The sequence below is a fragment of the Bombina bombina genome, chromosome 1 (genome assembly GCF_027579735.1).
Source record: "Bombina bombina isolate aBomBom1 chromosome 1, aBomBom1.pri, whole genome shotgun sequence".
Taxonomy (NCBI): Eukaryota; Metazoa; Chordata; class Amphibia; order Anura; family Bombinatoridae; genus Bombina; species Bombina bombina.
This window is the reverse complement of record NC_069499.1, coordinates 952,170,981-952,198,079: the sequence shown is the minus strand read 5'-3', so window position 1 is coordinate 952,198,079 and position 27,099 is coordinate 952,170,981. Positions and strand designations below refer to the sequence as shown.

Genomic DNA, 27,099 nt, shown 5'->3' with positions numbered 1-27,099 from the left:
GGTCTGCAGATGAGGGCAATAAAAGTGGAAATTAATTATTTAGTTTTAGGCAGGTATGGAAAAAAGGAAGAATGCTTTCAAAAATAAATCAAACCAATATTTAGTGTGGCCACCCTTTGCCTTTAAAACAGCATCAATATTTAAAATTTTGACTAATCAGTCCAGAGCACCTGCTGACATTTTTTCTGCACCCAGTTCCTGTGCTTTTGTGCATGGTTGAGTTGCTTGTCCGTGTTTCCACTTCGGAGGTATGGCTTTTTAGGCGCAAGTCTTTAATTAAAAATGCTTATTACCAGACTTCTTCGGACAGTATATCGGTGTCCCACTGGTTTCTGCCTATTCTGAGCTGATGGCGCTGACTACAGTCCTCAACATTGCCTGTGTCTTTGTGCTTCTTCAAAAGAGCTTTGGCAGCACATCTGGAAAGTCTTGTCTGCCTTGAAATTTCTGCCTGGGAGAGTCCTTGCTAATGCAGTATAACTACCTTGTGTCTTGTTGCTGTGTTCAGTCTTGCCATGGTGTTATTCCTCCAACACAGTTGTTTCAGTTAATGATCGTGTTTCAACCTACATATTAAATTGATGATCAGTAGCCACTGTTTGGTAAAATTGCACCTGACTATATGCCTACAAAATCCTTGGCTTCGTGCAAGTGTACATAGAAGAATTGATGCTGTTTTGAAGGCAAAGGTGGGTCACACCAAATATTGATTTGATTTAGATTTTTCTTCTGTTTATTTTTAAAAAGCATTCTTACTTTACAGCATTTTTCACACCTCCCTAAAACTTTTACATAGTGCTTTATTTAATGAGCTTAGGGGCAGAAGAGCAATACTTTATTATAATCTATGCTGCAGAAAGTCATCTGGTGTGCACATTTTCCTTCAATACCACTAAACAGTGCAGGAATATTTCTGCAAGTATCACACTGTATGCCAGGCAGCAATCTCTAATCGTAAGGGCTGTGTTGTCAAGGATAAAGTTTAGTGAAAAGCCATAATATCCTTCTCAGAGGAGGAGAGAAATTACATGGTGAAGAGAAGTTGTCTTAGTGAGTTTGACATTTTTGGTTTGGTTATTTTGAATCTACAGCTATTAAACTTCCATGGAAGTTTTAGAGTTTCAAGGGGGTGGAACTGTACAAGGTTATTGGTGCTACATGTTAGGAAATACTGCCAATAAGTAGAGAGTGGGCTTGTGGCTAAACAAAATTGCTTATGCTTCAGAAATTTTAATCTTTATTTAAATATATCATGAAGGGATAATAAAATGCTAAATTGGACTTGCGCACATGCTGTTATCCCTCTATGATTTATTTTTAATAAAGTTTGACATTCTTGAAGATAAAGCAATGCACTGTTTATTTGTGAGCCCACTGTCTATTCATTAGCTAGATAGCTCATGGTGGATTAAGGCTTTCCCCCCCAGAGAGAGATATCCAGGTACCAGACATGAGGTTGGTGTGAGCATGAGTTCCTTGGTACAGATGGCGATAATCTGACAGCTGGTTGTAATAAATAAGGCAACCACATGCATCAACAACAGCCAAATTGGAGTTTTGACTAAAGAGGAAGGGAGCTGTGACAAATACTCCCCCCTCCCATTTTACTCACGCTTCTCTGCTTAAGAAAAATGTGTCTTAGATAGAAGTCCTAAATCTAAGAACCCTGAACAAGTTTTCGGTACTGAAGAAACTCAAGGTGGAGTCACTTCTAACAGTTATAAAGCTAAACAATACAGCCATAAAAACGGGAGGGTGCTTGGAGCGAGTATAGTTTTTAGGTTTCTTGTTCTCCTATATACAATGCTAGAAAAGGGGGATACAACAGTTCCTATAAAGGGATCATTACGTACTTGTTTGTATTTGTCATTTCATATTTCTTATCCTTTAGGAGGGAATGTCTTTCTAGCTTCCTTGCCCTTTCAATAGCTTTATTTACATTACTCTTATTATAGCCTCTTTCATTGAATTTCTGTTCTAGGATTGCTACCCGGGACTCCTAATCCTCCAATTTTGAACAATTATTTCTTATCCTCAAAAATTATCCAAATGGGATATTATCCTTCCATCTATTATCAGGGCAACTGGATACATGTATATAGGTGTTAGAGTCCACTTTTTTTTGTCGGTATTAAGACCTTCTGAACTGACCATCATTTCTAAATAAAGGAAATAAATTGTTTCTTCACTGTAATGATAAGTAAAACTAAGACCCCTATCATTTTTGTTCATAGTCAAAAAAAAAACTCACTTAGAGATTCTTTAGACCCTCTCCAAAACTAAATGCAGCACATTAGGTTGGGAAGCAAAATATAAAGAATAAGTACATGTGCAGGGAAGGTTGTATCTGGAGGAATCCAGTTTGTCTTCCAACATTTTGGAAGTTAGGGTAATAAATCTAACACTGAGATGTTTTCATGAAACTCTGCAAAGATGAGCAGACTATGTGCATACAGAAAACAAGCCAGCAACGTCCAACAATAATTTCTGCGTGGGAAATCAGGGAAGTTAGTCCATTGTTCTTTTGGGTCCAGAATGTTGTAAAGAAAGGTTTGAAAGTTGTTTATCTTCCCATAGATCTAAATAGCAAAGCACATTACCTAAGCAAAGTCCTAGACTATTAGACAGAACAACAAAATCCACAAGGAAATTTTCACCAGAATCACAGTTGGGCTATTCACAAGCTGATGTAATAGTGGCCAACAAGAATCATCAAGTACATAAGTACTTAAAGGGACAGTATAGATAAAATTAAATTTTAAGATTCAGATAAAGCATGCAATTTTAAATAATCTTCTATTTTACTTCAATTATCTAATCTTGGTATTTTTGTTGAAAAGCATACTAAGTTAGTCTCTGGAGCAGCAATGCACTGCTGGGAGCTAGCTGATGATTTGTGGCTCCACATTTATTGTGCATTGCTACTCCTTCAACAGAGGATATCAAGAGAGTGAAGCAAATTTGATAATAGAAGTAAATTAGAAAGTTGTTTAAAATTGTATGTTCTGTCTGGATCATGAAAGGAAAAAAAGTGTTTTCTTGGCTCTTTAAAGAGATACTGAACCCACATTTTTTTTCTTTCGTGATTCAGATAGAGCATGCAATTTTAAGCAACTTTCTAATTGACTCCTATTATCACTTTTTCTTTGTTCTCTTTTGTATCTTTATTTGAAAAAGCATGAACGTAAGCAGTCCATTTTTGTTCAGCACCCTGGATAGTGCTTGCTGATTGGAGGGTACATTTAGCCACCAATCAGCAAGCTTTACCCAGGTGCTGAACCAAAGATGGGCCAGCTTGTAAATAAAGATACCAAGAGAACAAAGAAAAAGTGATAATAGGAGTAAATTAGAAAGTTGCTTAAAATTGCATGCTGTATCTGAATCCCTTTAAGCAGATTTCCATCTACTCAATGTATGAGGGTGGACACATATTCTTAAAAAGTGAGATTTCCAACTGATCTATATTTTCCACCCAGTTCAACTGATACCTGCTGAACAGAATAAAGAGGAAGCAAGCTAAATTCATTGCAATGATTACCCTTTGGCCAATGGGGCCACCGTACCAGTTATTTAGACAGCCAACAACAAAAAAAAAACACATTTTGATGATTTAAGTATCTGACAATTTCTGTAGCCCCACTTATATTTGTTTGTCCTCATGTTTGAGAAAGACTTACAGTTTAGTATTGGCTTAATCAAAAGATAAAATGTGTGTTTTAGTAAGCTGGTAATTATTCAGGCAAAGCTGAGGGCAGCGTGTGTAAATACAAAAACAAATTTAAAAATATCAATATTATTTGACTCCCCTCATGCCTTAAAAATATGAAACCCCAAAAATGTATTTTGTGATTCAGTCAGAGCATACAAATTTAAAAAAAGTTTTGACTTTACTTTTATTATAAAATTTGCTTTGTTCCCAGGGTATTCTTTGTTGAAGATATACCTAGGTAGGTTTCTGGCATCTAGTGTTCTTGCAAATGGATAACATTTTTGAAAAGCTGCTGCCATATAGTACTCCACACACCTACCTGAGCGTAGGTCTCTGCTTTTCAATAAAAGATACCAGGAGAACAAAGAAAGTTTGAAAATAGAAGTAAATTAGAAAGTTGCTTCTTATTTATAAAAGAAACATTTTCTTTTTCATGCCCCTTTAATGTAATTTTAAGACACTTTCAAATGTACTTGTATTAGCAATTTTACTCCAAATCAAATTTACATTCTATTGTTATCATTTGGTGAAAAATTTAATTTATGCTTACCTGATAAATTTGTTTCTTTCTTGACACGGTGAGTCCACGGATCATCATAATTACTATTGGGAATATCACTCCTGATCAGCAGAAGGAGGCAAAGAGCACCACCAAAAAGCTGTTAAATACCACTCCCTTACCCACAACCCCCAGTCATTCGACCAAAGGGAAAGGAGAAAGGAAGTAATATAAGGTGCAGAGGTGCCTGAGGTTTATGTAAAAATAAATTGTCTGAAATACAGGCCAGGCGTGGACTCACCGTGTCAAGAAAGAAACAAAAGCATAAATTTCATTTTCTATCTAATGACACAGTGAGTCCATGGATCATCATAATTACTATTGGGAATTAATACCCAAGCTAGAGGACATGGATGATAAGGGAGGGACCAGACAGTTAGCCTAAACAGAAGGCACCACTGCTTGAAGAACCTTTCTCCCAAAAACAGCCTCAGCAGAAGCAAAAGTATCAAATTTGTAAAATTAGAAAAAGTGTGTAAAGATGACCAAGTGGCAGCCTTGCAAATCTGATCCACAGAAGCACCATTTTTGAAAGCCCAAGAAGAAGAAACAGCCCTTGTGGAATGAGCCGTGATATTCTCAGGAGGCAGCTGACCAGCAGTCTCATATGCCAAGTGAATAACACTCCTCAACCAACAAGAAAGAGAAGCAGCCGTAGCTTTCTGACCTTTACGCTTCCCAGAAAAAACAACAAATAAGGAAGAAGACTGGCGAAAATCCTTAGTCGACTGCAAATAATATTTCAATGCACGAACTACATCCAGATTGTGCAACAAACATTCCTTATGAGAAGAAGTATTAGGACACAAAGAAGGAACCACAATTTCCTGATTAATATTTTTATCAGAAACAACCTTGGGAAGAAAACCTAATGCAGTATGAAGTACTACCTTGTCAGAATGAAAAATAAGAAAAGGAGACTCACATTGCAATGCAGAGAGCTCCGAAACTCTTCGAGCCAAAGAGATAGCAACCAAAAACAAAACCTTCCAGGTTTACAACTTAATATCCAAAGAATGCATAGGCTCAAACGGAGCCTGTTGAAGAACTCTAAGAACTAAATTAAGACTCCAAGGAGGAGTCACAAACTTAAACATAGGCCGAATTCTAACCAAGGCCTGACAAAAAGACAGAACATCTGGCACAACCCCCAGGCATTTATGTAACAAAATAGATAAAGCAGAAATTTGACCCTTCAGGGTACTAGCAGACAAACCTTTCTCCAGACCCTCCTGGAGAAAAGACAAAATCCTAGGAATCCTGACTCTACTCCAAGAGTACCCCTTAGATTCACACCAATACAGATATTTACGCCATATCTTGTAATAAATCTTTCTAGTCACAGGCTTACGCGCCTGAATCATAGTCTCAATAACTGACTCAGAGAAACCACGCTTAGATAGAATCAAGCGTTCAATCTCCAAGCAGTCAGCTTCAGAGAAACGAGATTTGGATGAATGAAGGGACCCTGAAGTAGAAGGTCCTTCCTCAATGGAATACTCCAAGGTGGAAAGGATGACATCTCCACCAGATCTGCATACCAGATCCTGCGAGGCCACGCCGGTGCAATGAGAATTACTGATGCCCTCTCCTGTCGGATCCAAGCAATAACTCGAGGAAGAAGTGGAAATGGAGGAAACACGTATGCCAGACTGAACTTCCAAGGAACTGCTAGAGCATCTATTAAAACCGCTTGAGAATCCCTTGACCTCGAATCGTACTTCGTAAGCTTGGCATTGTGACGAGATGCCATAAGATCCAACTCCGGTTGACCCCACTTGAGAATCAAACTGGAAAACACCTCCGGATGAAGCTCCCACTCCCCCGGATGAAAAGACTGTCTGCTCAGAAAATCCGCTTCCAAATTGTCCACCCCTGGAATGTGGATCGCAGACAGACAACAATTGTGAGCCTCCGCCCACTGAATAATCCTGGCTACCTCCTTCATCGCCAAGGAACTCCGAGTTCCCCCCTGATGATTGATGTAAGCTACGGACGTTATATTGTCTGACTGATATCTGATAAACTGGGTTGAAGCCAATTGATGCCAGGCTAGAAGAGCATTGAAGATTTCCCTCAACTCTAAGACATTTATAGGAAGAACCGATTCCTCCCGGTTCCACAGACCCCGAGCCTTCAGAGAACCCCAGACAGCTCCCTAACCCAGCAGACTGGCATCCGTGGTCACAATCACTCAGGTAGGCCTGTGAAAACAGGTTCCCTGGGAGAGACGATCCTGAGTCTTGCAGCCTGATCTAGAACAATCTTCAGAGACAAGTCCGTATAATCCCTGTTCCACTGTCTCAGCATGCATAACTGCAGAGGTCTGAGATGAAACCGAGCAAACGGAATGATGTCCATGACCAAAACCATCAGACCAATAACCTCCATATACTGGGCCACTGACGGCCGAGGAGAGGACTGAAGAGCCAGACATGAATTGAACATTTTTTACTTTCTTGCCTCTGTCAAAAAGATCTTCATTTCCAGAGAATCTATAATGGTTCCCAAAAATACCACTCTTGTAGCCGGAACCAAGTAACCTTTTCCTAAATTCCCCTTCCAACCATTTGAGCACAGAATAGACAACAACTCCATGTGGGAGTTTGCTAGTTGAAAAGATGGCACCTGAACTAGAATGTCATCCAGATAAGGAGCTACTGCAACCCCCTGAAGTCTGAGAACTGCCAATAACGCACTCAGGACCTTTGAAAACACCCTGGGAGCTGTTGCAATACCAAAAGGAAGAGCCACAAACTGAAAATGCTTGTCTAGGAAAGCAAATCTCAGTAACGTGTGATGATCCTTGTGAATGGGAATATGTAGATATGCATCCTTCAGATCTACTGTAGTCATGAACTGACCCTCCTGGACCAGAGGTAGAATTGACCGAATAGTCTCCATCTTGAATGATGGAACCTTGAGGAATTTGTTTACCAATGAGTTCTAAGATGGGTCTGAAAGCTCCCTCCTTTTTGGGAACGATAAACAGATTGGAATAAAACCCTAGTCCCTGCTCCTGAACTGGAACAGGAATGATCACACCCATGTCGGAAAGATCCTGAACACAATTTAAGAATGCCTCTTTTTTTATCTGATCTACAGATAACCTTGACAGATGAAACCTGCCCCTGGGAGGAAATTTTTTTAACTCCAGCTTGTATCCCTGGGATACGATATCGACCACCCAAAGATCTGGAACATCTCTGACCCAGGCTTGAGCAAACAAAGACAGCCTGCCCCCCACGCAATCCATACCTGGATCGGGGACAGACCCTTCATGCTGACTTTAAGTCAGCTGCAGGCTTCTTAAATTGCTTTCCTTTGCTCCAGGACTGATTTGATCTCCAAGAGTGCTTGGACTGGTCCTGTTTGGAAGAGGAAGATTTACCGGAGAAGTTACGAAAGGACCGAAAATTACTCTGACGACCCTTCTGTTTATTTCTCCTATCCTGAGGAAGAGAATGACCCTTCCCTCCCGTGATATCAGAAATAATCTCAGCCAAACCAGGCCCAAACAAGGACTTCCCCTTGTAAGGAATGGATAAAAGCTTAGATTTAGATGATACATCCGCAGACCAAGACTTTAACCATAAAGTCCTGCATGCCAAAACAGCAAAGCCGGAGATCTTTGCTCCCAACTTGATGACCTGCAAAGAAGTGTCCGCAATAAAATAATTAACCAATCTTAAAGCCTTAATTCTATCTTGAATTTCCTCCAGAGGAGATTCCTGTTGAATAGAATCAGACAATGCATCAAACCAATATGCAGCTGCACTGGTAAGTGTAGCAATACACGCAACAGGTTGCCACTGAAACCCCTGGTGAACATACATCCTCTTAAGCAAAGCTTCTAATTTCTTATCCATGGGATCCTTAAAAGAACAATAGGAAACATCTTCCTAAAAAGTGGAGAGAGGGAAAAAGGAATACCAGGCTTCTCCCATTCCTTTGCAATCATTTCTGAAACCCTATCTGGAACAGGAAAAACTTCCGCCACAGAACGAACATCAAAAAACTTATTGAGTTTACAAGCTTTCTTAGGAGTAACTATGACTGACGAATCAGAGTCATCCAAGGTAGTCATAACCTCCCTGAGTAACAACCAGAGGTGCTCCAGCTTAAATCTAAAAGAAACAACCTCAGAATCAGCCAAAGGAGACATACTATCAGAGTCTGAAATTTCCCCTTCAGACACTACAGAAATATCTGCTTCTTCAGTCCTGTGAGAAGAAACATTAGACATAACTGCAACAGATTCAGAAATCCTTTTGTGCTTACCCTGCAACACAGGAAAGCAGACAAAGCCTCAGAAATAGCAGACAATATGTGAGTAGACAAATCCTGCAAAGAAAAACTAGCTTGAGACGAAATGCAGGGCACTGCATGTGATGAGGATTGAGATTGGGATGAATGAGAAGAAAGCTGCGTTACAGCTTGAACAGGAGGCTCCTGAACTACAGTCTCCCCAGAAAAAGAAGGCTCAATATCAAAAAGCCTATCCCTATACTGAACAGTCCTCTCTATACATGAGGAACAGAAAGGGATAGGAGGCTCAACATTAGCATCTAGGCATAAGCTACATGTCACAGTTTGCAAGTATTCTTGATCCATTTTACACACAATAAAAAAATAACTTTGACTGAAAAAAACCTTTCACAAATAAAACGTTACTGTCTCTTTAAATAACGTTATCTGAAAATATGAAAAAAGAAAAACGGTGATATCACTTTTAAATGAGTCCCCTGCAAGGCACCTCCACACCTCAACAAAACTTTTGCTGAGGTGCTTACCTGACCTCCTCCCACCGGAATCGACACAGCAAACCGGAAAGAAAAATACTGCACCCAGTACTGAAGAATCTCTCTCCAAACCAGCAGCGCAATAAGAACGTCTCACTCCCACAGCTGCGCAAAACAAACTGAAGGACGCGTGAAAACTCGCGCCAAAGACAACACCGCCCATCATGGGCGTGCCTCCCCCTCCCGACCGGCATAGAAACTAAACAAAAAAACCTCCGCCGGGAGAAATAAAACAAACGTGACATGCTACCAAACTGCACAATCGCAGCAAATCTCAAAATGCCGGTAGCAATAAAACCAAGGAACCCTGCACAAAAAACACATAGCCCCAAATGTGTAATAGGTGATAGCCCCATAAAAACTAATATGAAGCGCCTAAAAACGTACACCCCAAAGACATCCTCACACAGTGCCCCACATAGAGAGAACTGCCAAAAAGGTAGCTGCACACATGCAGGATTAACCCCATAAGTGCCAAAGTAGATATTTTTTCCCACACAGCAGAAAAAATAAAAATAGCACTTACCTCCAACACATACTGCCCGGCAGCAAGGCAGCTCACTAGGCTTGCAAGGATTCCTTCCTAACATGGACCTATGGACAAAGAAAATACTAGGTAAACCTACATAGTCTTTACCAAAAAGGGCAGCATCCACATCCTGGGAGGCACAGAAAGTTACCAAAAGCTTAAAAGCCACCACTGCTCTACTGAAGAGACTGGAGTGGACTACGGCTAAACCCCAAAGAAAAACAAAGCAAACTTGCTCTGCTTTAAAAAATAAAAAACTCTTGATTGAAGAATCAGACACCTAACTTTACCCCTTCCTTGTATTATTATTATTATCATTTATTTGTATAGCGCCGCCAAATTCTGTAGTGCTGGAACTGAAACAAGCAATACAAGCAAAGAGAATGACTGGGGGTTGTGGGTAAGGGGAGTGGTATTTAACAGCTTTGCTGTGGTGCTCTTTGCCTCCTCCTGCTGATCAGGAATGATATTCCCAATAGTAATTATGATTGTCCGTGGACTAACTGTGTCATTAGAAAGAAACATATGTACATATCCTCAGCAGCAGCAGTGCATTACTGGGCACTAGCTGGTAATTGGTGGCTATAAACATTTGTCTCATCAGATGTGTTTAGCTAGGTCCAAGTAATGCATTGCTGCTCTAGAGATGACTTTAATCGTGCCTTTAAGCCCTTTACATGGGTTTAACACAGTTATATGCAAGCCATAGTGCAATAATAAAATGCTCTAACATATTAGAGCATTTTCTTTTTGCAACCTTTTGTCCTTTTAATCATATTGCCATTATTAATACTCTTTATTTTACATACGGGAACAATGAATATTTATGGAATTTAACTCATGAATAGAAAAAGCTGTCTCAAGAAAGCGTAATCAAGTGGAAACTAAGGGTTCTATAAATGAATCAGGTTGAAACCTAATTTTAAAATTAAAATAAATAATGACTGTAGTAATGGTTTAGTGGATTTTTCATTTCAGCAACACAATTTGTTGTTCATTGGTTGACTCACAACTGATTATTACTTTAGGAATTTTGTTCAGTTTCATTTGTATAATTAGTTTCAGTACTCAAAGAAAAGCAGAAGTAATTTAACCTCTTAACTGCTGAGCCATTTTCACCCATGTGCTGAGCAGTTTTGGAGTTTTTAGATGCTGCTCACATCTAAGCCCCACTGAAGGCCATTTGTTAGCGAGAAACCCACACATATTATATATTGGGGGGTTTTCAGCAGACCCAGCAGATTCAAACTGTACCGTTATTTTATGTATATATCATGACATGAAAGAACTCATTAACATTTTAATAAACAATGTTGTAACCAATTGTGTGTTTTTGCCCCATAAACACTATAGTCAAAAGAAGGAGAGGTGTTATCCTCATATAAATAAGGGCCTTTGGATATAATTATATAACCTTGATGTGCACACAAGGGCTCCTATGAGCATCTACACTAATACATTTATTCACTCCAGGTGATCACTATTACCATGAAGATTACCCGACTTAACATTTATACAGAGGGTTTATTTTAGAGAGAGGATTCCAGGCTATGAAATAAGGTGCTTTGGAGGTCTCTATGTCTCATTTTGATGGCCTATTATAAGTGCCTAGAGAGAAGGCATTATCCTCTTAGATTTTGACATTTGGTATATTTATATACTTTTAATAAGCCTTTACTCAAATAATTGCACATGTATTATTATTATCATTATTTCTTTCTATAGCGACGCAAAATTCTGCAGCGCTGGGTACAGAGATAGGGGTATACAATGACAAGGATTTGTGGTAATATACAAAAACATAACAGACTAAACAAATCTAGTACAGGCCGAAAATGGCTCTGCTGTGAAGAGCTTACAGGCTACATATTGAGGGTGCAGAGACATAAGGGGCGAGATTACATATGCGGCACAAGCTTCAGCGCAACTGCTGAAACCTGCGCCACCCGTAATTTCACCTTGCACATCAGGGTATCACATAAACCCCGCCGGAAGTTCATAAAGTGCCATAAGTCAGATAAACTAGCGATGTCCAGAAATGAGCGTAAATACAAATTTTTGGAGTCGCCAGTGACTTACAGCACTTTAGAAACTGCCAGCGCCTAATAAAAAAATGTAAAATTTCCCGTAAAAGTCTAACCGCCTCTCAAAAATAAACCTGACACGTAAAACCTCTATATCCGCCATCAAACCCACATCGGAACTAATAATAAAAGTATTAACCCCTAAACCGACAACCCCCCACAATGCAATATGCCTAATTAAACTATTAACCCCTAATCCCCCATTCACACACATCGCAATCTACCTAATAAAAGTATTAACCCCTAAATCCGCCAACCCCAATATCGCATACTACCTAATAAATGTATTAAACCCTAATCCGTCTTTCAACCACATGGCAAAGTCCCTATTAAAACTATTAACCCTTAATCCACCATTAACCCACATTGCAACAAACCTTATAAAACTATTAACCCCGAAACCGCCAAACCCACACAACGCAATAATACTAATTAAACTATTAACCACTAATCCGCCAAACCACCACAACGCAAGTACCCTAAATAACCAATTAACCCCTAATCCCCCAAACCCCCACAACCCAAATAACTAATTTAATTTCTAAGCCCCCTAACCTATCACCCACTAAATTAACCCCAAATTACATAAAATTATAAATTACTAAATTATAATTAAAATAAAAAATCCTAACAGTACAGAAAAATAAACCTAAGATTAAATTAAAATGAAGTAATCTAAAATTACCAAAAATAAAAAAGTCTAACATTACAGAAAATAATAAACAAAATTATCCAAAACAAACAAATTAAACCTAATCTCTATAAAAATAAAAAGCCCCCCAAAATAAAAACACCCCCTAATCTAATGCTAAACTACCAATAGCCATTAAAAGGGCTTTTTGTAGGGCATTGCCCTATGTTAAATAGCTAAGTCCCCCCTAACAGTAAAACCCACCACCCACCAAATAAATAAACCTAACTTAACACAAAAAAAACCTAAACTACCCTAAAGGGGAATTTGCATGGGCATTGCCCTTAAAAGGACATTCAGCTCTTTTACTGCCCCTAAAAGGGCATTCAGCTCTTTTAAGAGTGGCCAATAAATCCCTAATCTAAAAAAAAACAACCCCAAAAATAAAAAAATCCTAAATATAACCCCCAAATAGGTACTCACCGTTCCTGAAGTCCGGCGGAGAAGGTCCTGTTCCAGGCGGCGGTAAAGTCTTCTTCCAAGCGGCCGACATCTTCTTCCAAGCGGTGGCCACTTCTTTCTTCATCAAGGGCCAAGCCAGGCGCGGAGCAGAGATGAGCGCGGAGCAGCATAGGCAACCGCGGAGCCATGGAGTGTGGAGGATCCGCTTCGTAAGATCGCCGCTGTACATTGAATTGTGAATTCAAGGTACGCATTTAAACATGGCGTCCCTTGCATTCCTAATGGCTGATTTGATTCTTCAAATTCAAATCAGCCAATAGGATGAGAGCTACTGAAATCCTATTGGCTGATTTGAACAGCCAATTTGGGGGTTAGATTTAGGAGTTTTTTTTCTTTTTTTTTAAATTATGGATTTATTGGTCACTTTAAAAATAGCTGACTGTCCTTTTAAGGGCAGTAAAAGTGCTGAATGCCCTTTTAAGGGCAATGCCCATACAAATGCCCCTTTAGTGGCAATGGGTAGTTTAGGATTTTTTAGTGTTAAGGTTTTTTTATTTTGGGTGGTTTGGTGGGTGCGTGGTTTTACTGTTAGAGGGGGGACTTAATATTTTTTATGGTAAAAAAGAGCTGTTTAACTTAGGGCAATGCCCTACAAAAGGCCCTTTTAAGGGATATTAGTATTAGATTAGGGAGTGTTTTTATTTTTATAGGGATTAGGTTTAATTTTTTTATTTTAGATAATTTGGTTTATTATTTTATGTAATGTTAGACTTTTTTATTTTTTGTAATTTTAGATTTGTGAAATCTTAGCTTTTTTATTTTAATTGTAATTTAGTATCTTTTAATTTAGGTAATTGGGGTTATCTATGTGATACCAAAACCGCTTTTGCGGGCACCGCCGCTAATGTAATCTTGCCCAAGGTTTGGGGTAGCTTGTCACGTGGATTGTAGTTGCAGCAGTGAGTCAAGTGTATATAACTCAATACACTTAAAAGGGACACTCAAGTCAAAATAAAAACGTTTATGATTCAGATAGCACATGTAGTTTTAAGACACTAATGGCTAGATTTAGAGTTTTGCGTTAGAAGGGGTGCGTTAGTTACCCGTGTTTTTTTCCCCCCGCACCTTTTAAACAACGCTGGTATTTAGAGTTCTCTGAAGGGCTGCGTTAGGCTCCAAAAAGGGAGCGTAGAGCATAATTTACCGCCACTTCAACTCTCAATACCAGCGTTGCTTACAGACGCGGCCAGCTTCAAAAACGTGCTCGTGCACGATTCTCCCATAGGAAACAATGGGGCAGTTTGAGCTGAAAAAAAAAAACCTAACACCTGCAAAAAAGCAGCGTTTAGCTCCTAACGCAGCCCCATTGTTTCCTATGGGGAAACACTTCCTATGTCTGCACCTAACATGTACCCCGAGTCTAAACATCCCTATCCTTACACTTATTAACCCCTAATCTGCCCCCCCCAACGTCGCCGCTACCTACCTACACTTATTAACCCCTAATCTGCCGACCGGACCTCGCCGCTACTCTAATAAATGTATTAACCCCTAAAGCTAAGTCTAATATAATTTAAATCTAACGAAATAAAATAAATCTTATTAAATAAATTAATCATATTTAAAGCTAAATACTTACCTGTAAAATAAACCCTAATATAGCTACAATATAAATAATAATTACATTGTAGCTATTTTAGGATTTATATTTATTTTACAGGCAACTTTGTATTTATTTTAACTAGGTACAATAGCTATTAAATAGTTATTTACTATTTAATAGCTACCTAGTTAAAATAATTACAAAATTACCTGTAAAATAAATCCTAACCTAAGTTACAATTAAACCTAACACTACACTATCAATAAATTAATTAACTAAACTACCTACAATTATCTACAATTAAATCAACTAAACTAAATTACAAAAATAAACAAACACTACAAAAAATAAAAAAAGATTACAAGAATTTTAAACTAATTACACCTACTCTAAGCCCCCTAAAAAAAATAACAAAGCCCCCCAAAATAAAGAAATGCCCTACCCTATTCTAAAATAAAAAGTTAACAGTTCTTTTACCTTACCAGCCCTTAAAAGGGCTTTTTGCAGGGCATGCCCCAAAGTCATCAGCTCTTTTGCATTTAAAAAAACATACAATACCCCCCCAACATTACAACCCACCACCCACATACCCCTAATCGAACCCAAACCCCCCTTAAAAAACCTAACACTAAGCCCCTGAAGATCTCCCAACCTTATCTTCACCACGCCGGGTATCACCGCCGGGTATCACCGATCCGTCCAGAAGAGGGTCCGAAGTCTTCATCCTGTCCTGCAAGAAGAGGTCCAGAAGAGGCTCCGAAGTCTTCATCCTATCCGGCAAGAAGAGGACATCCGGATCGGTAGACATCTTCATATAGGCGGCGTCTTCTATCTTCATCCATCCGGCGCGGAGCGGGACCATCTTGAAGCAGCCGACGCGGATCCATCCTCTTCTTCCGGCGACTTCCGACGAATGAAGGTTCCTTTAAGTGACATCATCCAAGATGGCGTCCCTCGAATTCCGATTGGCTGATAGGATTCTATCAGCCAATCGGAATTAAGGTAGGAAAAATCTGATTGGCTGATTGAATCAGCCAATCAGATTCAAATTCAATCCGATTGGCTGATCCAATCAGCCAATCAGATTGAGCTCGCATTCTATTGGCTGATCGGAACAGATACCTGACCATCACACAGAGTTTGTTGTACATCCCATTCCAAAACTATGGGCATTAATATGGAGTGCCTCTGCCTTTGTGGCTATAACAGTCACAACTCTTTTTAGAAGGCTTTTCACAAGATTCTGAAGTGTATCTGTGGAAATTTGAGCCCATTCAACCAAAACAGCATTTGTGAAGTCAGGCACTGATTTTGATGAGAAAGTCTGGCTCACCATCAACGTTCTAATTCATCCCAAAGATGTTCCAACAGGTCTGAGATTAGGGGTCTGTGCAGGCAACTGAAGTTCCTCCACACCAAACTCGTCAAACCATGTCTTCATGGAACTCGCTTTGTGCACAGGGACAAAGTCATGCTAAAACAGGAAAGGACCTTCCCTAAAATGTTACCACAAAGTTGGAAGCACCTAATTGTTTAAAAGGTCTTTGTATTCTGTAGCATTAATATGACCCTTCACTGGAACTTAGGGACCTATTCCAAGCCCTAAAAAACAGCCCCAGACCATTATCACTCTCTCACCAAACTTTGCAGTAGGCACTATGTATTCTGATAGGTAGCATTCTCCTGGCATCTATCACACTTAGATTCCATCAGACTGCCAGATAGTGAATCTTGATTAATCTCTCCAGAGAACATATTTCCACTGCTCCAGAGTCCAATGGCAACATACTGTACACCACTACAGCCAACTCTTGGCATTGCACATGTTCATTTGAGGCTTGCTAACAGCTGCTCATGAATGGAAACCCACTTCATGAAGCTTCCAATGCACAGTCTTGTTGATGTTGATTTTGCTTTTAAAAGTGATGTTGCTTTCAAAGGGAGTCTGGAACTCTGTAGTTGGTGATGCAACAGATAATAGGCAATATATACATTTATTTTAGGGTGTGTGGGGTTAATGCACACACACTTAAATGTATATATAAGTGTATACACATTAAAAGACAATTTAAATTTTCATTTGTTAGACTTTGCTTTGCACCACCTTCCAGTAGAGGTGGTTTGAAATTTTTTTTTGGGCTGTGGGGAATAAAATAAAAATTTAAACTGTAGGCTATTGAATAGTTGTTCTGTGTGTATGCAAATGCTCTTAAGTCTCCCTAAGAGTAAAAGAGGCAACCAGACGTGGCCTCCTTGCACACATGCCTTAGAGGGATGCAACTGCACTTCACTGATGAAGTCCATAGAGGCCGAAACATACGTCTTGGGTTTGTTGTTTTCCCTTGTTCAAAGGAGATTTGCCTGGTATTTCGACGCTGGACTTTTATTTGGCAGGGTCAGACTGATATGCTACAGGAAATTTTAGTGATTATTATTGTGCTAGAAGTAAGCGTTTTGCCTTCGTCGGGTTGCGCTCGTATTACGAGTTGAAAGTAAACTGCTTTCTCTCTCGCGCTTACCTGACAAGTGAAAAAAGCCGAAATTACAATATTGCATGTGAAAAAAGTGGAAAAAAAACACCCCACTCTGGTGCAAACCTCGCATATTCTCATTTGCGTTAACCCAACATGAAAATATGAATATTTCACATTCCAATGTTCTGCGCATAACAGAATATATTCTATTTATTGATAAATACATATTTCTACATATATCTATATGGTACAATATATACTTACATATATATATATATACTGTATATACAATTATATATAGGTATAGATATATACAAATATATAGGAATACATATTTATAAATACATAGAACATATTCTGCTATAATATATTTACAATAAATACACACTATAACACTTGAATGAATATTGCATAAATATGCTTTACATGTTTCAATCTACTTAACTGCAAAGAGCTTCAATTCACACACACACACACACACACGTATATATTTTATGTGTTTATATGTGTATATATGTCTGTTAAATACATATATACACATATAAATACCTAAATACACACACATATATATATATATATATATATATATATATATATATATATATATACAGTATATATATACAAACATACACACATACACACACATATATATATTTTATGTGTTTATATGTGTATATATGTCTGTTAAATACATATATACACATATAAATACCTAAATACACACACATATATATATATATATATATATATATATACACACATACACACATACATATAAATCTTGTATGTATCTGTATGTTAAAGTCCATTGCCTGCCTTTTTTTGAAACACCTGAGACCTCATATATTTCAGCCCTTATAACTTTTGTGTGTAATATTTTTTAAAATAATTTTTATTAGATGGTGTTAATATGAGTCTAACTGTACTTTCTAATGTATTTTTGATGTGTATTTTTTTTTGTGTAACTTTGATGTTTTGCAAAACTGTTAACCAGAGCTCTGAAGTTGCAGTAATCATTCTAGTGTATATCGCGATTGTGCGCAAGCAATCGCATTTACTTTAAACTTGCAATACAAGTGGTAAGCCCAACGAGCGCAAAACCTCGCAATAAACCCCTTATCGCTCATGTGCAAACGTTTGAGCTCCACTCGTAATCTAGCCCTTATTGTGCATTATAAGAAAATGTTAAAATGCATATGGTAGTCATTGCTTTGCACCACCTTATAGTATATAGTCAGCTGAAAGGCTGTTCATAACAATGACCACATTCTAATAAACAATGCTGGTAAGCAATATTTAGTTAATGTATTCTTGCCTTGTAAATTAAAGTACTTTTTAAATGACATAAAATAACAATTTGCAAAATATGGTGCTTGAGTGAATGCCTATTCTATGTGCACCTATTAGTGCACACCCACTTCCTGTATAGACCCCAGCCCCTTTGCAGGGCTGTTACCAGAAGCTACGGATCCTGCTACCAATGCACTTAAAGTGAAAGTAAATCCTAGCGTTTTACAAACGCTACTATTTACTATTGAAACAAATAAAAGGGACTTTCATTCATGAAGTAGAAGATACTTCATGTAGAAAGCTCTTTTATTTGATTCAATCGGTCGCCGTTCTTAGCTGCTACAGCAGCACACGGCTAAAATATTTTTTGACTAAGAGGTGATGTTTTCTCCTCTTAGCCTATAGCAGAGCGGTAAATCTGGCTCCCATGGGCGCCAAGCCGGATTTACCGCACGGCTATTGGCTAAGAGGAGAAAACATCACCTCTTAGTCAAAAAATATTTTAGCCGTGTGCTGCTGTAGCAGCTAAGAACGGCGACCGATTGAATCAAATAAAGGAGTTTTCTACATGAAGTATATTATACTTCATGAATGAATGTGCCCTTTATTTGTTTCAATAGTAAATCCTAGCGTTCGTAAAGCGCTAGGATTTACTTTCACTTTAAATGCACATATCTTGATGTAGTGTGTGTTTTACCATGCTGTGCAGCTGATGTAAGAGCAAATAAGATATTTTTGACTTTTTAAGTAATATTTATAATTAACATAAATGTTATAATATTGCAAAGCATCACACTGTCTCCACCCAAATTCCAATTGGCAACTGTGGAGAATACAGATTATATGCATCCACCAATCAGTACCCTGCTCTCAGTAGTGTATTGCCATTCCTAAGCCTACCTATGAATACTTTTCAACAAAAGAGAACAAGAGAACAAAGCAAATAAGATAACAGAAGAACATTGGTAAGCTCAGCTGTTTAAAATTGCATGCTGTTCCTGAATCGTAAAAATGTATTCTTAACTATATTTTCCCTTTAAATGTTCAAAATTAACTCCTTTGCTACAGGGAATTTCAGAGAAAAACTTTCCCAAAGTACCAGAGAATTTTTAGCATTTTTTGCTATCACTCTGTTTAAACGAAAATAGAGCTTTGATTTTTTGTTTTACCTATAAAAACTATATAAGTAGACAACCCAAGGTATTGATCTAGGCCTATTTTGGTATATTAGATGCCACTATTTGACCGCCATGTAGTGATCCCTCCTTAACCCTCCCACCTCTCTGATTCCCCCCAAACAGCTCTTTGACTCTCCCCCTCCTACTAGTGGAGGCCATCTTAGGTACTGGCAGCTGTCATTACTTAGGGTTGCCCCCCTTCCAATTTCCCTTTTTTTAAGAGTGAACAAATAATGCATGCTATTTTGTGTTCACTGGAAGTAAACACGTGATGTGGCCTCTACCAGAAGTTCATTAGCATCATCAGAAGCTATATCTCTTCAGATACTTATCATTAAGACCCCTTGCTAATCCTATTTCAATATATCAAACCATTTTGCATTCATTTTTTCCATGATTTTTCATAAAACTCATTCCAAGCATTATAGCATGGCACATCTTAACTTGTCTCACAGCCCCAGAGGCAGAACTTTTTTTTTACTTTCTGCGATGAGATATTTTTTTGTTAAAATGTTTCTGCAGGTCATTTTTAAATAGGGTTGCACCGATACCATTTTTTTTAAGTCTGAGTACAAGTACCGATACTTGTTTTCAAATACTCGTCGATACCAATTACCGATACTTTTTTTTACTGTCATGTGACAGTTTACCAAGCACAATACAGACTAACTATTTAAGATTCCTTCTTTATAATTATGAAGGACTGTAACTCAAAAGACATTATGAAATAATAAAACTGATTTATTTGTCACAAAGTTCACAGAACATGTTTATAAATAAAAAATATAAAAAAAAAATATATTAATAACAACAACAATAAATAACAAATATAAAATTACAACCAACCAAAAGTGCAATACAGTAAAAAAAAAATAGAACAATGCACTGTTTAATCATGGGGAACAACACTATGGGCTAGATTACATTTGACTGGCAAGCTTTACCAATGATCTCATTACATGTCCTACTCCATTAAAGTCTATGGAATTGGAAATGTGAACAGAGCATTGGTAAAGCTTACCAATCAAATGTAATCTAAATCTAGTCCTATAATTGCAGGATGAGTGTTCATTGGAATTAACTTAATTTGTCCTATGAGTACTCTTCCTGCAATTATATAATCTAAGGGTATGGTTGTTCCTCAGAGTACAGTATGTTTGAACATAATTGTGCAAGATGAGAACTAGCAGTAAAAAAAGGCAATCAAGCAATACAAATAATTTTTCAAAAGTTAGTGGCAAGTTCTTTTTAAGGAACAGAACAGAAGCATCTCTGCATGTTCAGCTATAAGTCTGTTTATGCTATCAGTAAGGAGGTTTGACTCTAAGTTGAACAGTCTTTCACTTTCCCCACTACTGCATGGGGCATAAAGATATTTTTGGGCCATTTTAGCCAGTGCTGGAAATCTCAGTTTATTAACTGACCAGTACTTCAGGGGTTTGTCTGAACGAGGTACAGTGATCTCTCCTACAATAATATAAATAACAACAATTTGTATGGGCAGAACAGTAGTAAACAATTTTTAGTTTAGTCTCCAATCCAGCTTAAAATGAAATGAGAACATGCAGTTTGAAAAAACGTCACAAGATAGCATATGGGTAGGAAGTATCGGTTTAAGTATTGGTGCATTTACACGAGTACAAGTACTCATGCCAATACTTGGTATCGGTACCGATACTAGTATCGGTATCGGTGCAACCCTATTTTTAAATAAAATTTAATTTTAAATTAGGCAGTTACACTACAGCCCCAGTTCAATTGCAATGTGTTGGTTAACGGAGTAGTTGCAAAATGCATTGCAAATTAGCTGTAGCCAAAAAAGAAATTGTAAAATGTCTCTTGAATAAATCTGTTTCCTTTTCTCTTGGTCTAACATAGAAATATAGTAATAAAAATGGTGCAATGTTCATAAGAAAGTCTTACATTCAGAAAAAACAGCTTTGCAGACTGGGAAAGGCTAGGGGATGGGTTTGAATAAATCTCTAGGAGCCAGTCAACTGCTGCTTTTCAGCACTACTGCATATTTGACTGTTTACTTCAAACAGCACATTGCTCTGGATGCACCGTGTTAAGTCAAACTTACATAGTGCAGCCACAGCCCAGCTCTGTTTGAAGAGAACAGTCTAATGTGCATCAGTGCTGCAAAGTTAAAACCCTAACAATGCTTGCATGTGTCCTGTTCTTTCTGCAGACATGCTGCATTTTCTTTGATGACATCTCAGATCACTGCATGTTCTGCCTTGGGGCTCACAGCTTTAATATTGTGGTAGTCACATGCTTAGTTCCCATTTTAAGAACCTGAGTATCCTGTGCCAATTTTTCTCCATGTACCAAAGGAATTTCTATTTAATGTATTTAACAAGAGAATTTAGCAAAATTGATAATATAAGTAAATTGGAAAGTTGTTTACAAATGTATGCCCTCCCTTAAAAAATGTTTTGGTAGCATAGGACCCCTCCCACTCCCTCTGACTTTGTGCCACCCACCTGCCTCCTACATCTTCTGCTGGCACAAGAAATTGATTGTTACAGTGTGGGGGGTTACTGTCTGTAACGTTCTGGCATCTGCCTTCATATGGTAATGAAGCACCAATCAAACTCTGTTACCATATCAAGACAGTTGCCTGCAGCTCAAGAACAGCAGCTCTCGACTGTCACTTTACAGCTGAGGCTGCTGTAATTTTCTGAAGCTGCCACATATATGTCTACACACACACACACTTGTACAACATTCATTATATAATAACACAATAATTGGATTTGTATTCCACAGCTGACAGGCCTAGAAAGGATCCTGCCTCAGGTGGGGTTAGTGGCGGCTGGCAGCGGAAGTGGTAGGCACACATGAGTGTCTTGGGACTCTAATCCAGGATGCCAGGGTCTTATTTTAAAGGGACACTCAAGTCAAAATAAACTTTTATGAATCAGATACAGTATGCAGTTTTAAGACACTTTCCAATTAATTTTCATTATCAAATTTTGCAGTCTTTTTATATTCACACTTTCTGGGGAACAAGATCCTACTGAGCATGTGCACAAGCTCACAGGGTATACGTATACTAGTCTGTGATTGGCTAATGTCTGTCACATGATACAGGGGGCCGGAAAATGGGAGAAAAAAATAACATTTGTCAGCAAAAAAAATCTAATGTTTATTTGAATTTTAAGTGCTATTGCATTGTCTTGTTATTATGTACTTGTTAATGATTTAATTCTACTGCATTGAGTGGTAGCTCACTGGCGACTCGGTTTGTCAAGCCCTGCCTTACAGTATTTGTCCTTACCACCTCTACTGGAAGTAAATTACAGGAAACAGTGACCCTCTTTCAGTACTGTGGTTTAAAGAGACGTGAAAGTCAAAATTAAGCTGACATTAAAAGAGCCCCAATGTGCTAATTAATTAATGTACAATGTACGTGTATTTTGCTACATTTTTCTAATAATCCTGTGCTGAATCACAATTGTAGTAGCACAGAATGTACTTGTACAAAAGACATTTGCATATTTCTGTAACCCTGAGGATATACTACCTGTATTGGGTGTAGGTTTTTGTCTGCAACCTTCACCTTATTAGGTATGAGATAATAGTAATTTTCCATTTTAAGATTTAGTAAGAAATATGTCTGTAAAGTTCACATTCTGTGGTTATTGTTTCACAGATTCTACCGAGCACTTCTCATGAGGAAAACAAAGTTTTGAAAGAAAAATATGTTGAAAACTGTTTGTAACAGGAACTTGTCACCTATGTTTTTATATTGAATTCACTCATGACTGATATAAAGAATGTAACGCATAGGCATGAAATATACATGCTGCAGGCATATTAAAACAGGCTCTAACCTTATACTATGATGTATAAAAAGCATGCTCCTTTGAACACCTGTGTAAAGGAATGCCCATATATTGCTATGAGACACATCTAGAATTACAATACTATCTAAAACAGTGCCACTTTGGGTGCAGCTTTTAGATTCTGTTAGTTCAGTGACATTCCATTGTTAACTTGTTAAACTTTAAACACAGCGGAAATCCCAGCCCACTGACGTCATAGACACACCAATAGCACATAAGACGCACAACATACAGTCAGCAATGAAGCAAGTCCAGGCACAGGGCAAAGAATGTCAGGCAGATATGCATTCCTTCCCAGTGCAAATGTTATACACGTTAGGGCACATCCCTCTTTATAAAAGTGCAAGTAATGAAGGTCAGTGTATCCATTCATAATGGTCACTGACCCTAAAATGTTACAAAGTCTTTTATTCTTGTTTATAATCACACACACGTGTTCTCCCTTAACATATAATGGGCACACCACCCCACTAAAATGTAAGCCAATATTAACTTAAAAGTAACTAATATTATTTTTTTTATTGTTTGTTGCACAAATTATCATTAAATCAATTTATATTCAATTTTGCAATTAATTTATGTTTTGATTAGTTGAAGAATAATTTAATAAATTAAAGAAAATCTTATAATATCACAGATTATTACACTACCCTCACCCTGCTACCGGCTGGCAAACTCTTTTGTGGAGAATATGTCTCACAAACAATTATATATATATTAAGGGCACAATAATTTGGGACATGAATATAATATAAATAATTATATATAAGACAGCTGACTATGCACACATTCTATAAATATTTTAAAGAGACTGCCGGCTTCTCCCCTGGAGCATGAAAAATTTCCTACCCATACCACAGAATACCTGCCCTTCACCCCCTTAACACACCACCCTAAATATACTTAAATAGAATAATGCCCTTTTAAGGTTATGTGGCCCCTATAAATTTAAAAGATTCTGAATTCACTGACCTTTGAGTTATTTGTAGAATCATATTTGGATGTGTAGTTAAAAAAAACCAAACAACAAAAACACACACACCAAATCGCTAATATATTGCAGAATCAGGTAATATTGATGTGTATTAAAAAAAGATTAAACAAAACAACAAATTATATCCAAATATTTCTCAATGTATTTAGACTGCATGAACTAAGAAAGTTGCAAGCTTTATGGAACACTGCAAAAAAACCTTAAAACAAATGTAAGCTGATAACCACAGACCTATAATAAAATAAAAATAAAAAACCTGCTCATCTTTTTAACCTAACCTTACACATACATCTTATATCAATAGTAAATTGCCATTCGTAATCAATTCTTCTGTTATTTCACCACCTCATTCAGCATAGGCCAGCGCTATAAAATATCCCCCCAAAGAGCCCTTTACAGTGTTAACGATAACAAATATTTTCTATAACCTAGTGCCCTTAATACTTAAAATTTCCAAACATAAAATCCAGTATCATAGCTCAAACACCACACTGTGTGCCTCCCTTAATCCAGTTAACGTTGTGTGGGTCAGTGGTTGTCAAACATTACCACATTCTCCAGCAAGGCAAAAGACCCCCCCAAAAAAGTCCCTCAAGTAGCTGTACCTTCCCTCAGTGCAGCTGTTCAGCCCGTGGTCAGCTTCCTCATACTCTTCTCGACCGCCTCCCAAACTGTGACACAAGAATTTAATCACAGGAGGAGGCAGGGCCAGGAAGAGAGGAAAATCACCCCCTCCAGCTGCTGGAGCAGGTAAAAGCCACAGCTCCTTGTAAATCACCACAGATGTCGCCTTAGGCAAACACAACGTTAGATTTAAATGAAGCGCGTCTAAAAATACACACAAAATAAATACAGCATCAAATAAGTTTCATATTTCAACTGTGTATTTTTGTGTGAAAAATTTTAAACACGATATTATTAACCCTGATTGTGTCCTTAATCAATCAACCTTGGGAAACCTTTCGCACTTTCCATTAAACTGATGTTACATGGATATGATATGCTTTTTATATACTGCATTTACTCCCTTCTTTTTCTCATTTATTCTCAGTATAAATTTGTAAACGTATTTTAGTCTGATTCTTAAAGGGACAGTAAAGTCAAAATTCAACATTCATGATTCAGAAAGCACATGCCATTTTAAACAACTTTCCAATTTACTTTTATTGTTATTTTTGCTTAGTTCTCTTGGAATCGTTTGTTAAAGAGTAATCCTAGGTAAACTCAGTGTGCAATTGTACTTAGCCATCTGGCAAGTGTCTGCAAAAATGCTTTAAACAATGCTATACATAATTGCATACTCTGCTGCCATACATTCTTTGTAGCATTATATGGCAGTTGTGTTTGCAACTATGTATAACAACATTGCTATAAACAATGTTGCAAACACAGCTTCCAGATGGCTAAAGACACGTGCACACTCCTGAGCTCACCTAGGATTACTCTTTTCAAAAGGATACTAAGGGAACTAAGCAAAATTGATAATATAAATAAATTGGAAAGTTGTTTAACCTTTTAACGCCGTTGCGGCATTCTATTCTATCCTAACCGTGCCAGGCTTTAGCGCCGTTAGGACGGAATATAAAGTTTGAGCCGTTTGGCTGTCCTGAAGCCAATGGCGCTTCCTGGATGGGATCGCGGTCTAGAGGACGTGCCTAGCTTCATAGGGACGCCCCCCTGACCCGATCCCATCATTTAAATCTCGTGATCACGTGCATGATCGCAGGATTTCAATTTGTCTACATCGGAACGTTGTTCCAATGTAGACAAGATAACCATGTCATTATAGGGTTAAAATGTCACGCTGTATCCAAACGATTTAAGTTTGAATTTGGACTTTACTGTCCTTTTATTTGTTATTTTATATTTGTTGGATCCTGTCAGATATGTTTTTTTTTCCATAGAAACAAACTTGTATCCTGCAGAATCTAACTTTTAATGCAAACATATCTGGATCTTTCTCATATCTAATTTAACCCCTTCACGATGGCTTCTGTTTTCTGTATGTCGTCCATCCGTAGTGTTTCCAGGGCTGCAGCTAAAAAGTCTGTCCTACTTGATTTGCCTGTGAAAATGTGGTGTTCTCCCAAGAACCTATTGTCACACAATCCATCTAAAATGTAAGCCAATAGTAAGCTAAAATTAGCTAACACCATTGTTTCCCAATGTTGCACAGATTATTATTACATCAGTTTATGTTACATTATTATGCAATTAATGTGTGCTTTGGATATCTTAAATTGCATTTATAAATAACTGAAAATGTTATAATATTGCAGAGTATTAGTCACTCAGCTCCCATCTGGCAACTTCATAATGCCACCCGACTGGCAAACGTTTTCTGTATATATTCAGGGTGTAAAAATATCACTATAGTTTATTAGTCCCGAGGAAAAAGTAACTAATCCTAACAATGTTAAAAGCCACTGTATTTTCTTACTCAGTGGTCTAGAGGGAATTTCCATCCCTTTATATATACTGTATGTTTAAATAATAAACTTTATTCTGTAAACAATCATGACATTTTTGGAGCTGCCTAGTGTTCCTTCTTTAAACAAAAATGATGAAAGGGTCACTCAATGCAGTAGAATTGCAAAATTAACAAGTACATAATAAAAAAAGACAATGATTTCTGAATTTCAAATAAGCAGTAAATTTTTTTCTGAGAAAATTATTTTTTCTCTCCCATTTTCTGCCCCCCTGTATCATGTGACAAACATCAGCCAATCACAGACTAGTATACGTATACCCTGTGAGCTTGTTTGAGTTTATTTTTACTTGAGTGCCCCTTTAGGTGAAAAAGCAGCCTTAAAAAAGTTTAAACCAATAAACACCTGTCAGTAATTATAATGAAAACAATAAACTTTATAGTTCTCCCGCTTGAAATACACGGTTCACAGCCACATGATTATATGAATACAACCGGTGATGCT

At 37.8% G+C, this 27,099-nt stretch overlaps 1 protein-coding gene across 1 annotated transcript in view; it reads right to left on the bottom strand.

Annotated features, from left to right (window-relative positions):
- Window positions 1-24,898, bottom strand: part of LOC128651210 (breast cancer anti-estrogen resistance protein 3 homolog) — a 65,790-nt gene extending 40,892 nt beyond the window's left edge. The window contains exon 1 of the mRNA XM_053704485.1: window positions 24,772-24,898. The gene's annotated coding sequence lies outside the window, so the exon portion shown is untranslated. The remainder of the gene's footprint in view (window positions 1-24,771) is intronic.
- Between the last annotated feature and the right edge of the window lie 2,201 nt (window positions 24,899-27,099).